Below are 14,941 nucleotides of genomic sequence, written 5' to 3' on the forward strand. Positions count from 1 at the left end.
TAAAAAAGTAAACTTTAAAAAAGTAAGTAAATAAAGGAATATTCAGAGGTAAGACTAGATTCACAGACAAAAGAATTGGGGATCACGATTATTTGGTAGAGTTTCATAGGTAAAAATTTAAAAAAAAATTTTTTTTCAAGTTCCCAATAACTTCCCCTGCCAAATGCTACTTCCCATGCTTTGAGATACTTGAAATTTTACCAAAGATAATTTCCTTTTGGATTAAGACTTTGTTAAACAATATACAGCTCTAGCTGCCATCTTGCATCCTCACGAGTATGTACCTAATCTCAGCTGGGTCCACCCAACACCCCCTGAATACCAACCCTAGTCCCCCACTGACCCCATTTCTGCTCCAACAAGATGAAAGAAACTATCATGAACCAGGAGAAACTTGTCAAACTGCCAAGCACAAGTGCACATTGGTGGGACAGAAACTGCCCGCTGAAAGAAAAAGGAGGTTCATGCGGTGGCTACAGCAGATGATAAACAGCATCAGTTCTCCTTAAAAAGTTAGATGTAAACAATATCTCTGGTATTGAAGAAGTTCACTAACTGCATAACCGAGGAACAGTGATCCACTTCCACAACCCTAAATCGAACACTTTCGCCACCACAGGCCATGTTGGAACAGAGCAGCTGGCAGAAATGCTACGCAGTGTCTGAAACCAACTCAAAGCAGACAATCTGACGAGTTTAAGAAGTCTGGCTGAAGTTCTGCCCACACAATCTGTGGATGGAAAAGCATAACTCACTCCCAGAGAGGAGGAGGATGGTGAAGTTTCAGATCTTGTGGATAACTTTGATGAAGTAATGAAGCAAACTGAATGCAGGCAACCTTTGAAAAAGATAAAACTTAAGTTACTGGGAGCTGCTATTTTATATGATGACTACTTTCCAAAATTTTGTTCCTGTATCTGATAAAATCTAGTTCTCTTAATAATTTTAAGCCCAAGCCCTTGGACTCTGGAGCTCTTCGCAGTTTTCGCTTATATACAATTCATTCTTTGCAGCTAATCAAGCTGAAGAAGCCTGGGAATAAAGTTTGAACTTAGGTTAATAAAGTTCTTTGCCTAATAAACAACAACAACAATAATTTAAAAAATCATTACTCATTCCTGGCTCTCCTTTGTACTGGACTTGGTGCAGATGAAAGGGGTAGAAAAGGGATATCAATGACATGTAGATTTGAGATAGATGGAACATAAGAGACTACTTTAAAATGTTTGTACTGGGGTGCCTGGGTGGCTAAGTTGGTTAAGCAGCCAACTTCGGTTCAGGTCATGATCTCACAGTTCGTGGGTTCGAGTCCCGCATTGGGCTCTGTGCGGGCCACTAGCTCAGAGCTCAGAGCCTGGAGCCTGTCTTCGGATTCTGTGTGTGTGTGTGTGTCTCTCTCTGACCCTCTCCTGCTCATGATGTTGCCTCTCTCTCAAAAATAAATAAAACATTAAAATTTTTTAAAAAAAGAAAGCATTATAAAAAAAATAAAATGTTTATACTTAGTGGATTCTCAAGGACATTGACAATGACCTAAATTGATAAAGTCTACGGCTGACATAGAGATGTATACATAAAAGATGGTTTTACATGGATCAATAATGAAGGTATAATGAAATAAGGATTACAATCGATTCAATATGTGTTCGTATGTCTATGCATTTGTGAGCATGCGTGTGCACACCTGTGTGATTGTGAGCATGCACACCTGTGTACACATACATGGGTACTGTATGTGTGCGTGTAAGAAAGTCAAGGCAGAAGCAGGTAAACATGGAATAATAATGAAGTTAAAGGTCTTTTCCTTGAGTAAGAAGGGAAACTAAAAGGGTCAGGTATAGGGAAAGAAACATTTACCAAAAAAAAAAAAAAAGATGAGTAAGCACTGAGACTTATAAATAGTACAAAGTAGTAAGATTTGGGAGGACTGTACTGACAGCTAGAGAGACAGCATCACCTCTCAGGAAGTCCTCATCTTCTGAAAGGGCCCAGCCCGCTGAGAGGATGAGACAGACAGTCATACTTTTCAGAAGCTTCTCTTGGCATATTGTGTACTTCTGCTTATCATTGACCTAAATTTATGCTTTTGCATTGATTTGCTACAGGACCTCACAAGTCAGTCTGCACAACCTATAGATTACTGAGCTTGTTAATTAAGGTGGAATTCCAGTGTAGATGTAAGAGGCAGGACCCTAAAACTTATAGAAAACTCATGGTTTATGAAGGAAGTGTTTTGGATTAAAAAATGAGTGACATATTCTTAGCAGCAATGGAAATGCTAATTTGAGGGAAATCAAATACTTTTAATAGGCTTTAGTTTGAAACCATGTAGAAAAAAATAAATAGGGGAGTGCCTGGGTGGCTCATTCAGTTGAGCATCTGACTGTTGATTCAGCTCAGGTCATAATTTCATGGTTCCTGGAATCAAGCCCCCTGTGCTTAGGCTTCTCTCTCTCTCTCCCCCTATCTCTCTCCCTCTCTCTATATGTTCCTCCCCACCCATGTGCATGCTCTTTCTCATTCTCTCTCTTGAAATAAATAAACATTTAAAAATATATAGTTAAATTTTAGAAAATAAAATAATAGGGGAGCCTGGGTAGTTCAGTTGGCTGAGCATCCAACTCTTGATTTTGGTTCAGATCATGATCCCAGGGTCATGGGATGGAGCCCCGCATTGAGCTCTACACTAAGCCTGGAACCTCTTAAGATTCTCTATCTCCCTCTGCCTCTACTCATGCTCACACACACACACACACACACACACACACACACACACACACACACATGCTTGCTCACTCTCTCAAATAAAAATATAATAAATAAATAAATAAATAAATAAATAAATAAATAAATTTGAATTTTGGCAATAAGAAAGAGGCTTCATCAAACATGCATAGAAACTGCAGGATCTAGTTCCAAATGAGGATCAAGGTAGAAACCACCATTAGTAGAAAAGATCTGGGGTGGAGATTAAGGGGACTTTGACACAATGTAAAGGCTCAAGTCATCAATAGAAATACCACTATTAATAATGCTGGAAAAAGAAGATCTTAGTATAAAGAAATTCATATGGAATAGCCTAGGGGCTGAGGACTGAAAGAAAGTTAAAGACTTTGATATTCTTGGTTTATGATTTTTTACCAAAGTGTACCCTTCATAGTTTCATCTTCCTGGGTCTATAACCACCATAATATGTAATTTATAGAACATAATATTCTGAAAGGATTTCTATTCCCAGAAATCCTAGTATGTGACATTATAGTACTATTTATATGCCAGATCAGGGCAGAGATGAAATGGGGGTTAAATTTTGGAAATATTGGGCCAATATATCTTAATCCTTGTTAATTCCTGGTTTCTAATATCTCAGGGATTCTCTGTCAAGAGGCCTGGCTGACTTGAACACAGGAGTGGAGATAATACAGAATAAATACAATAAAAGAAATAACTGCCCATGGAAATAGGAGAAATCTGCTCCTCCAGCCGTGGAGTGTTGGCAGTAAAAGAGGGATAGAAGAAGGATGAAGACATCAGACAGCAAGTATCTTATCCCCTACATCACCAGGGTCCACTTTAAAGGGACAGTGGTAACATGTAGAAATGACCAGATAAAAAGGAAGGCATTCAAGCACATGGCGGCTTCCGTGGCTGTAGCCCAAGGGAGGTGGCAGGTCTATTTACAAAAGAATGATATCACAGCTTTAGGGCATTTGTAGAAGATTGCTGCCAGATTCAAGAGATTAAACCAGCTTCAGATACCTCTCTGAGAGGACGGGCAAGATCTGAAAGCAACACAAAGGAACTGTTGAGGTTCAAGTGGGTGGGGGTGGGAGAGGTGAATGAAATCCATAGCCAGAATAGCACTTAAAACGTCAACTGCACCTCAGCCATCACCGTCTACAGATAAGGCTGAACCAACAACTCCAAGTGTCTAAAACAAATGTTTTAAGTTTTATAGATGTATGGGTTCTTAATCTACATGCTATCAATGAGAATCATCACAGAAGACATTAAGCTTGAATACCTGGCCAGGATGACAGATTTCTCCACTGTAAGGTTACTTCTTTTTTAACCTCCTTTCCATACTATTGTGTTACTTCCTATACTTTAGAAGCAAGTCACAAAATTTACCCCATACTCAAGGAGTGAGGAGTTAAGCTTCACCATCTTGAAGGGAAGTGTATCTATATAAACTATCTATAATTCTTCTATACAGGAGATTTCTCTCTTCTCTACATAGTCACTTACTTATATTAGTGTGGACTCATGGATATTTCTTTGATACTATGGATTATAATCCAGTACTATTTCATTTATTTTGTTGAACAAATTGTTCTTGCTTTGACCACTGGGCGCTCTCTTTCAAGTTGACTCTTCAGCAACATACTGCCATCATTTTGTTTTTGAACGCTTCTTTACTTTCTGGTATAATGACAATTACCAGGATCATTTTATCAATTCTCTGTCCCAGACCTAGGATCAGTTAGTTGTTCCAAGTGTCCTGGTTCCTTTTATTGAAGAACAACATTAGAAACCAAGATTTGGGCACCTACTACCACACTGTCATTCTATCTAAGCCTTCTGCGCACACAAAACTAGAAAATATGTGTATGTATTTAACCTACATATACAATATTTAACCTCATTTCTGTAAATATCCATTTGTCTCTATATGAGGCTAAGCATGAGCTTATGTTGATGCTTCTGACTCTAATCTAGTACCACATTATTCACTGTAGCTAGTTCCAATGAGAAGCCCAAAACCTTAAAATTAGAGCTAGACAGACCAAGACTTAGCTGGTCTGTACTATTTCTGAGAAAATTAAAACTGGACCCGCCCTGCTTGTTCTGCTTCTGTACTGATGCTTGGGGGGCAACATCCTGGGTGGGAACAACCAGATGGCTGGGTGGGGACGGCCAGATGGTCAGGGAAGGTCAGCTGGAAAGCCCGATAACAGGGCAGGGAATATTAGTGTCCAAGTTATGGCGGGACCCAATCAAAAGATGCTGAGTGTTTAAACCTTAACTTTGACCAATGCTTGTGCTGTGGCTGGGGAACGCCCCAAACTTGTTTGTATCTGCCTATAAAAAAAGTGTAAATCGCCTGCTCAGGGCTCTCTCTCTCTCTCCCCCCCGCTCTATCGGCGGCGTGGAGAGTGCGGAGATCCCGGGTTCGAACCTGCAATAAACGACCCTTGCCGCTTGGCTTTGACTCTGGACTCTGGTGGTTTATTGTTGGGCATTTCACCAACACCCTGGTTAATCTGTAACCTCCCTTTTCTACAGTGAGAAATTTGGCTTCCACTACACACCATTCATTTATTCATTGATCAATCCCAGTATGTATATAAAGCAGGCTCAGAATTGAGAAAGAACTTTACCAACTAGAATATGGCTGTTTATGTCTTGTTCCCTTTGTCCTTAGTCTTTCAGTTCCTAGTCAAAACACTGTTTACCAAAGTTACTTAGATCAGCATATTTTTTCTCCATCATTCATGTCATTAAATATCCTGAAAAACACAGCTCTTAATGTCTAGACAATGCTCCATAAAATCAGCATGCTCAAACTCACATTTCCTTAGGATGTTGATTCAAGTTGCTTTAATCATTATTCTGAGCAATTCATGACTTGTCCAAGCACATAAATAACCTTAGACAAGAAAATAGTCTATGCAGTATTACAGAATTTTAGAATGCAAAAAAATTTAGGTATCACCTCGTCTATTCTTACAATCAATGTTGGAATATTCTCTCTCTGGCAGACATTTTCTGCAGGAATGTTGCACTTGCTATTTTCCCAGGAGTAGAGTCCTTGACTGGCTGTAATATTTAATATCTTTTCATTTCTAGTGTCCCCAGGTAAAATTCTGGGGTTTTGTGGTGGTTGTTGGTGCCAGCATTTAGGACATCAACTGTAATCTCTATTTTCAACCTTGCAAATTATGTTTGGAAGAAATGAGGACCTTGAAACTTCTGAAGAAAAAACAAGAAAAACAGCAATTGGCTTTTCATATGAGAACTTAAGTGAAAGTTCTCTTAATACATCATGCTTTATTGGCATTTTAAAGTATATATTGTACATCCTTTTCTTGCCTAATTCCAGTAATTGAGAGAAAATGATATACAATTACATCAATTTAAACTACACAAAATGTTCTGATTATTACTATTGGCTTACAAGAGCTGTTATCTCAACATATCCAATCATCGGCAAATTCTTTTAGTTTGAATTACATCGATTTTTTAAGAAGAATATAGGGAGGCAATGCAGTACAGTAAAAAATATATATATTAAACTAGAAGCCAACAGCCCTGAGTACTCATTGTCATAGAGACGTTAATTAATTCTGTGGCCTTCAGCAGGTCACTGAACTGACTTTTGTTTCAGTTTCTTTGTCAAGAATAGGAGGATATTAGAACATGAGTAGATATACTCAAGGGATTGCTGGACTCTGTGTCTTTCTTTAGTCAACTCAAATCCATTTGCAAGGAGAAAAAAGGATTATAGCAAATACATATGTGAAAAATAAAACTAACATTGTTAAATGTACAAATGTCTTAAAATCTTGGAATAAGTGAGGCCACTCTGTGCAGTAGTGTGCAGGCTCTGAAATCAGCTTTCCCGCCCTCGAAGTCCAGCTTTGTTGTTTACCAGCTATGCAACCTTTTTCAGTCATAGGCTTTCATCTTTAAAATACAGATAATAATGATTACCATGGTGCTGTGGATTAACTAAAACAATGACAGTGAAGGGCCCAATCCTAGGCACACAAAAAGTACTCAATAAATTGCAGTCATTTTGGAATCGAATTATAAGGCTATTTCAATAGTGAGGCAATGATGGGAAAGATAATATGGCTGAGAATCACACAGAAATGACTCGAAGCTTGTGCTAACTCTTACATGTAGGTCTGGGCTTCCGTATTGTTCGTTTGTAAGACTTGGAGGATAGGATTCATCACCACAGTGTGTCAGTAACTCAGACCTATCCTGGAAAGGTAATTGTCACATTGTACCAGACTTATTCAGAAAGCATTCCATTATAACCGGAAATGAGATGGCCTAATCCACAAAGAGTCAGGCAGAGCAGCAAACAGAAAAAGGTAAAAAGTCCCTGAAATTGTTCAGATGCCTGATGTGAGAAGATGGTAGAGGATTACAGACCAGTATATAGATATCAGTCTGTGTTTATGATATCTAGTCATCTTAAAATATTTCATTTTGTTCTTTTTTAATGGTTATTGCTGATTTTCTAGAAAAGTTTATACTCCATTAAGGATGATAAAGAGAAACAAATGTTTCCTATTATGCCTGGCCCAGGTTGTGGCGATGGTAGCAGTAATGACAATGAGACACCCCAACAGGAGGGTGAACCCTGAAAGGACAAAGGGAGGTTACTTGTACAGACAAACCCTCCCCATTAGGATGTTCTGATTCCAGAGCAACTTTCCAGTAAAAAAAAAAAAAAAAAGGAAAAAACAGAAGGTTCCAGTTTTGTTTACCAAGAAAGATTCTACTCATTTACTCTGGTATCAGCAATTGAACAAATATTTATTAAATACCTAGTACGCCCTAGGAATACTGAGCAAAACAAAACACAGTCTCTTCACTCAATTCACGGGAGGAAACATGACATGAAAATGCAGATTTTCGTGGCACAGTTGGGAAGAAAAGCCTACCCTGTAAATCTTTGTCTCTCACTGGAGATTAGAAAACTAAGTATCTTTGACTCAGTTCTAGATGAGTTCCATTTTGCCAATACTATTGCTTCTTTAATTTTGAGTTCGAAGCCCAGTTATGATTATCAACAGGCTTTTGACCATTCCCAAAAAGCAGTCTCACCTTTCCAGATAAGTCATCATGTGTAATCTACCTGCTCAGAACCCCAGTGCCTCTAAGAACTGTGGGAAATTCCTGCTCTGAACCTTAGCCCTGAGACAAGGTTCTTAAAGGAAGAAAAAGGTTTTCTTCTTGCCAGGTACCCCTTTGGGCCTGGGATACAAACTGTTACTTCTTGCTGGACCTTCTGTCATGTGGTGTTTCTGCTTCTCTGTGCTTCTTCTTGATCTCTGCTTTCTCCAAGGGCCTAATTAAAGACACCTTCCTCCATGATTACTTCCATGATGACCCTAATCCCTTTTGGTAAGATTCCATTTCCAAATGGAACTCATGGTCAATTCTAGCCCAGTGGAGTCTATTTTTGGAGGTTACTGAATGCTTGCTTAAAGTATTGCTGATTCTGAACTACATAAAACAAACAGAAGGACAGGCTTAAAGAAGATGGGCAGGGAGCAACATTTACATTTCAAAAGTTCACTGAGTCAAAATGAAAATGTGTTATGCTAAGAATATCTTCAATTCCTAAATGCCTCTCTCTATATAAAATATTCATACTATAAATGTGTTGTCTAAGGCTCATCAAATCTTGGAAGAGTTTTAATAGTTTTCACCATTGAGTGAAAACAGTTTATTTCATCGTCTGCAAAGTAAAAGATACCTAAAATCTAAAATATACCTTCATGAAATTTAAGTGTTCTGTTCTAGATTTAAAAAGCTTGACAACTAAACATATGCATGTTTCTGTCCTGAAGTACTGAATCAGGTGAAAATAAAAAAGTCTTTTTATTTTTTATTATTTATCTTTTTTTTTGTTATTTGTCCTATAAAGAAAATTTTTGAGACAAATGACAAGCTTTGAATAAGGTACATAAATTCAAGCATTATAGCAATATTAATCTCCTGATTGTGACAATTAGACAGACTTTGGTTATGTGAGAAAATATCCTTGTTTTAGAAAATATCACAAAGTCTTTACACTTTTGTAAAACAAAAGAGTTTTAGGAAATACAATGAAATATTTATTCTTTCCTAAAAGAAGGGCATTGTCTCACATGACTGCAGTCCAATTATCAACATCAGGAAATTAATACCTATATAGTGAATGAGAGAGAAAGAATGATAAAGCATATGTCTTCAAAAATTTGTCAGTGGGGAAACGAACATAAAGAAAAAAGTATACAGGAACTATTTGTACTATTCTTAGAACTTTTTGTAAGTTGGAAACATTTCAAAATAAAACATTAGATTTTATTTAACTCAAACCAGTAAACTATTTAAATATTATTTTTGCTGGATGTGCTGTCTTAGGCTGTTTGGGTTGTTAAAATACCACAGACTGGGTGACTTATAAACCAAGGAAATGTCTTTTTCACAGTTCTAGAGTCTGGGAAATCCAAGATCAAGGCACCTGCAGATTCAGTGTCTGGTGAGAGCCTGCTTTCTGGTTCACTGCCAGCCATCTTCTCTCACCTGTGTCCTCCGTGGTGGAAGGGGTGAGGAAGCTCTCTGGGACTTCTTTCATTTTTTATTTTTTGTAATGATTATTTATTTTTGAGAGAGAAGGAGAGAGAGAGAGAGAGGGAAAGAGTGAGAGAGGGAGAGGGAGGGGGGATAGAGAGAGAGAAAGAGAGGGAGAGAGGGAAAGAGAGGGAGAGGGGGAGGGAGAGGGGGAGGGGGAGGGAGAGGGGGAGAATGAGTGGGGGAGGGGCAGAGAGAGAGAGAGAGAGAGACAGAGGACCTGCAGTGGGCTCTGTGTTGACAGCAGAGAGTCTGACACAGGGAGGAAACTCTGGAACCTTGAGATCATGACCTGAGTAACTGACTGAGCCACCTGGGCACCCCTCTGGGGCTGCTTTTATAAGAGCACTAATCCCATTTAGGAGGGTTCTACTCTCATGATCTAGTCACCTCTCAAAGATGCCCCCTCCAAATAGCATCACAATGGGGAACAGGTATTAACATATGAATTTTGGAGAGACATACATTCAACCACTAGTATATATTTTACAGAACACATCTCTCCTACTTATAAATATTCCTATTTTACCTCTTGAGGCCTGTGTTCCATATTTTGGTGTGTGCCTTAGGAAAGATAAGAGTCATTCTGACTCTAAATAAACTGTCAGTATACTCACATTAATTGAAATTTTTGTTAAAAAGATATATAATTTTTAAAATAATCTAATGTCTAACACACATACAAAAAAGTTCCCTCTCATTGTCTGACTTAAGGGCATCATGAAAAGGTCAAGATATTACTTTTCAACTATGTCCTTCATAACTGCTCATCTTAAATAAAGATATTCTGCCAAAGTCAGCAATGCATGATTAACTTCCAAAAACAGTGCTGGTTTTTGCAACAGAAATCTGACAAAAGCAGAAATTCAGAAGAAATGATGGCAAGAAATTACCATGGAATCGAATAGGAGTAGAGACGACACTGTAATTGGCAAATAAAGTGGAGAGTAAGTGTGGACAACCCCTTCATGAAATGTGATCTAATGAGGAAGAGACACAGTTGTTAATACTTGTTTCCTCTGTAGAACTAACTACTTGTAATATTTAAAATTTGCTTCTTTTTTTTTTTTGCTTATTTCTTTATTTCTGTCTTACCAACAGTCTAGTTGGTAAGAAAGTAAGTCTTACAGGAGGCCAACAACTATGTGTGTCTTCTGTCCACTGCTGCCTTCCCAACAGAATGCCTAACATAGTGAACAAATATAAATAGGAAAAGTTTGCATTTTTTTCTGACTCAATAACAAAGCTTTGTCCAGCTTGTACATGGAGACACTGGTCCTTGTGGGCCACTCATATGTCTGGCTATTATAATCAGATTTCATTTAACCATTAGGTTAATAACTAAATACGTGAGAACAAACTCAGAGTACCTCATTGGATCTGTGACAATTGCTGATACATTCTACCTCTAGCTCATCAAAAAGCTTCCTAGGTGCTATTGTTGAAACTGCTGCTATAAACATCAGGGTGTATGTATCCCTTCCAATTAGTATTTTTGTATTCTTTGGGTAAATATCTCATAGTACAATTGCTATGTCATAGGGGAGTTCTATTTTTAACTTTCTGAGGAACCTCCATACTGTTTTCCAGAGTAGCTGCACCAGTTTGCATTCCCACCCACAGTGTAAGAGGTTCCCCTTTCTCCACATCTTCATCAACATCTGTTGTTTCCTGTGTTGTTAATTTTAGCCACTCTGACTGTTGTGGGGTGATATCTCATCATAGTTTTGACTTCTATTTCCCTGATGATGAGTGATATTGAGCATCTTTTTACATGTCTGTTGGCCATCATGTATGTCTTCTTTGAAAAAATGTAAATTCATGTCTTCTGCCCATTATTAAACAAGATTATTGGACTTTTAGGTGCTGAGTTTTAGAAGTTCTTTATATATTTTGGATGCAACAGTAAACATCAAAGCATTTCAACCTTCAGTAAGTTAATGCATCCGTCCCTTCTTATAAAGAGAGAAAGCACAAGGGAGTTCTGGCCAACGGAGGGAAAAGCAGGAACAGAACATTCTGAAAATAAGAGCTGGAATTACAGTGTCAGCACTGCTGGCAGACTTTACAGAGGATCAGGGTACCAACAGCAGTAGTAGTCTGATCCCTGAAGGAAACCGCACATGGATGTGAATTGTCACAGGCTTAACTTGTCTTGGATGAACCCTTCCCTGCAGTCGTCACCTCCTTTAACTTTTCATCAATGGCTCACAAAATGAACAATGATTCACTTCTACTCCGTAATGGTGAAAGAGTTGCCCTGCAGAGAACACCAGAGTATTAGTTACCAGCAATTCTGGTTTGAAAACTGATCAGTTGTGAGTTTCCAGCAGTGACTAATGTACCACAAAATTAAGTTTGTGGGTCACCAATCTCTGAACCAGATTTGGATTACAGTGAATCACGGGTACTAAACAATCAGTTGTACCTTGGTGACACTGAGATTTGCTGTTCCTCATTCATTCCACAAAAAGCTGATAGACAACATGACTGGAATGGTTTAAGTAGAGAATAACTGCTATTCTGATATAACTGTCACCTGAATAGAAAATCTTAATAGGAAGGTTTTGACCAAAGCAGACAAAAGCAGACTCTTTTTAAGGAGGACTTCTGTGCACCAAAAACACATTATTGCAGTAGCATTCCATGCTGAGTCCTTTGCATTGTGGCCACTTTGTAAACATTTGTAGGATGAAGAGAAATACTTCAAAGTATGACACCAATCATTCCTACAAGTTTTGGGGAAACGGTAAGAAAGAAAATGTCTGGGCTTTCTAATATATCAAGTGGTAGGATGCCTGGAGTTTTGTTATTATGAAAGATTTGTGTTTTCAGTCTACTAGAGACAGTGGAGGGGGGCATGCATCCTGAGAAAAAATGAAGATGGGCAGAGATTCTCATACTGCTGAAATGGGTCAAATCTCTATACCTGGTTAAAAGCTGCCTTCTTTCCTCTGGAATTTATTATTTCCAGTTTAATTTTGTGCATTTATACTATTATATGCAAACTCAAGGGAGTTCTTTGAAATCATGACCTATACTTTAGAAACTTAATACGTATGACTTAGGCCTTATGGCTCAGGGGAGGACTCCATTCAACTAGCAGATTTAAAACTAAAGAGGAATAACTGTTCTACCAATTCTTGTTATACAGAAAAACTAATGCAGTAGTTCTAAGCCTTTATTGAAGGACATTTTTCTTCCAAAAATTCATAAATCCAAGGATTACTCTTGGGCTCAATGTTGCTATTTCAGGTTTTAGCAACTGGAACAAAGGCCCATAATAGAGAGGCATTATTAAGCAATTTAAGACTAGCTTATTTAATCCTTTTTCCTTAAAACTCACTTACCTTTAAGAAATGAGGAAAAGATCCAAAGATAAACAGTGACTTTTTAAAGTACTAAAATTAAATATTTCTAAACATTTTCCAGAAAAAATAACATTACACCTTTTCTTGTAAAGCATCAACTAATCACAAGGTGAAACTACATTTAATTACTATTTAATCATTTTAATGAAGTCTGGAGAATTTTTCAGAAATATTAGAGTATACTAGAAATGAAGGTCTTCACAAAAGTTATTAATTTCAGAAAAATGTGTTTAATGCTTATTGTGTGTCAGGCACTGTGCTAATAAGTCTTTGGGAAACAGTAAGTAAGAGGTCATTCCTGCTCTCAAGTACTGTGATATAGAGATATGTAGAGAATTTAATCACCATTTCCACTTTAGTACATTTCTTTAAAAAATTTTAAAGGTATTTTAATTTAAAACCTTATGAACTATTTACTCTCTACCTTCCTACTGAAGAATGAGAATTACACACATAGTAACTTTTTAGCACAGAATTTAATTTAAGAGGCTTTAGTTCAATATCTGTTCAGCAAATAATTTGAAATGAGCTCTCTTTTAGAAATGAATATGCTCTGAACAAGACAAATCAATAAATAGCAAACCAGTAAATATTTCATTTTTTTCGTAGAGAATATTCATTTCTAAATATATAGACATCCCTCCAATGTTCTTTCTCACCCCCTGACTATACTCCCTGGTCCTGCTTCCTCCTCTCCTAATCACAGCATGACCCAGTAAAGGTCTGGCTTCTAGTGGAATATTCCAGAAAAGCATTCCTGCTGAGGTCACCACCAAAATCCAAGAAACATGTTGCATTTTGATCTTATCTGCTACATGGCTAGCATATGACTGTTGATGTGGCTATATCTCTTGATATTCTTTCTTCTCTTGGCCCCTTTTCATAGTTTTCCTTTTGTTCTCTCTGACTTCTTTATAGATGCTTCTTCTGCCTGTTCCCAGATAAAAGAGCTCTACAGGTTTTATCATAGATGTTTTTATTCTCACTCAACATCCACTCACATTCCTTCAAAAACCATATGCATGTAGATAACTCATCTAGATGAGAGTAAAAATATGAACTGAAATATGAATTTTAGAAATATTTAGGTCTTAGACCTCATTTCCTCATTCTGCAGCTTCAGATCTATTTAAAGAATTTTTTATTAAGTATCTCTCTCTCTTTCCCCTTCTCTAATTGAAGTATAGTTGACATTCAATGTTACATTAGTTTCTGGTATACAACATAGTGATTTGGCAAAGTGCATAGAGTTATTCTACACACCACAAGCGTAGCTACCATCTGTTATCATACAATGCTGTAGCAATACCATTCACTATATTTTGTAAGATACGAATCTCAACCTGCAGGTCTGGGCTTACTACGCACCTCCCAACCCCACAAGACTTATCCCTCCACCACAATGTCTTATTCTCAGTGAACAGTATCACCGCCTATTCAGTTGCTCAAGCCTAAATACTCAATGCTAACCCTGAACTTTCCTTTTGCCTCACTCCCATAACCAGTCACCATGTTTCCTCGCATATGACGTCTGCTTTTCCTGAGATGGCACCAAGGTTCTACTTCCTTTACAAAACAATCCCTGGAGCTCTTTTAGCAACATATCACAGCACCCGTACCCAAGGCTGGCATTGCCTAACCCCTCACTCCCTATATTTCTCATCAGGCAGAAAATTATACTGTCAAGAGTCATTGTCTCTTTTAAAGTTGTGTTCTCAGCACCACGGAGAGCACCTGATGCCAAGTAACAACAATCATAGTACCACTTAAAACACAATAATAAGGGTATAAAATCAATGTACAGAAATTGGTTGCATTCCTATACACCAATAATGAAGCAGTGGAAAGAGAAATCATGAACCTGATCCTGTTCACAGTGGCACAAAAAATCATAAAATACCTAGGAATAAACCTAACCAAGGATGTAAAAGACCTATAGGATGAAAACTATAGAAAAGGAAACAATCAAGAAAACTAATAAGCAACCAACAGAATGGGAAAAGATAGTTGCAAATGACATATCAGATAAAGGGCTAGTATCCAAAATCTACAAGGAACTCACCAAACTCCACACCCAAAAAACAACCCAGTGAAGAAATGGGCAGAAGACATGAACAGACAATTCTCCAAAGAGGACATCCAGATGGCCTACAGGCACATGAAACAATGCTCAACATCACTCATCATCAGGGAAACACAAATCAAAACCACAC

The 14,941-nt window shown here is 37.8% G+C and overlaps 1 protein-coding gene and 1 pseudogene across 1 annotated transcript in view; one reads left to right on the plus strand and one right to left on the minus strand.

Moving 5' to 3' along the window:
• Positions 1-14,941, minus strand: part of TMEM117 (transmembrane protein 117) — a 437,355-nt gene that overhangs the window by 135,980 nt on the left and 286,434 nt on the right. The gene's annotated exons all lie outside the window — the stretch shown is intronic.
• LOC115303921 lies at positions 379-921 on the plus strand (annotated as a pseudogene).

This window comes from Suricata suricatta, chromosome 10, assembly GCF_006229205.1.
Source record: "Suricata suricatta isolate VVHF042 chromosome 10, meerkat_22Aug2017_6uvM2_HiC, whole genome shotgun sequence".
Classification (NCBI taxonomy): Eukaryota; Metazoa; Chordata; class Mammalia; order Carnivora; family Herpestidae; genus Suricata; species Suricata suricatta.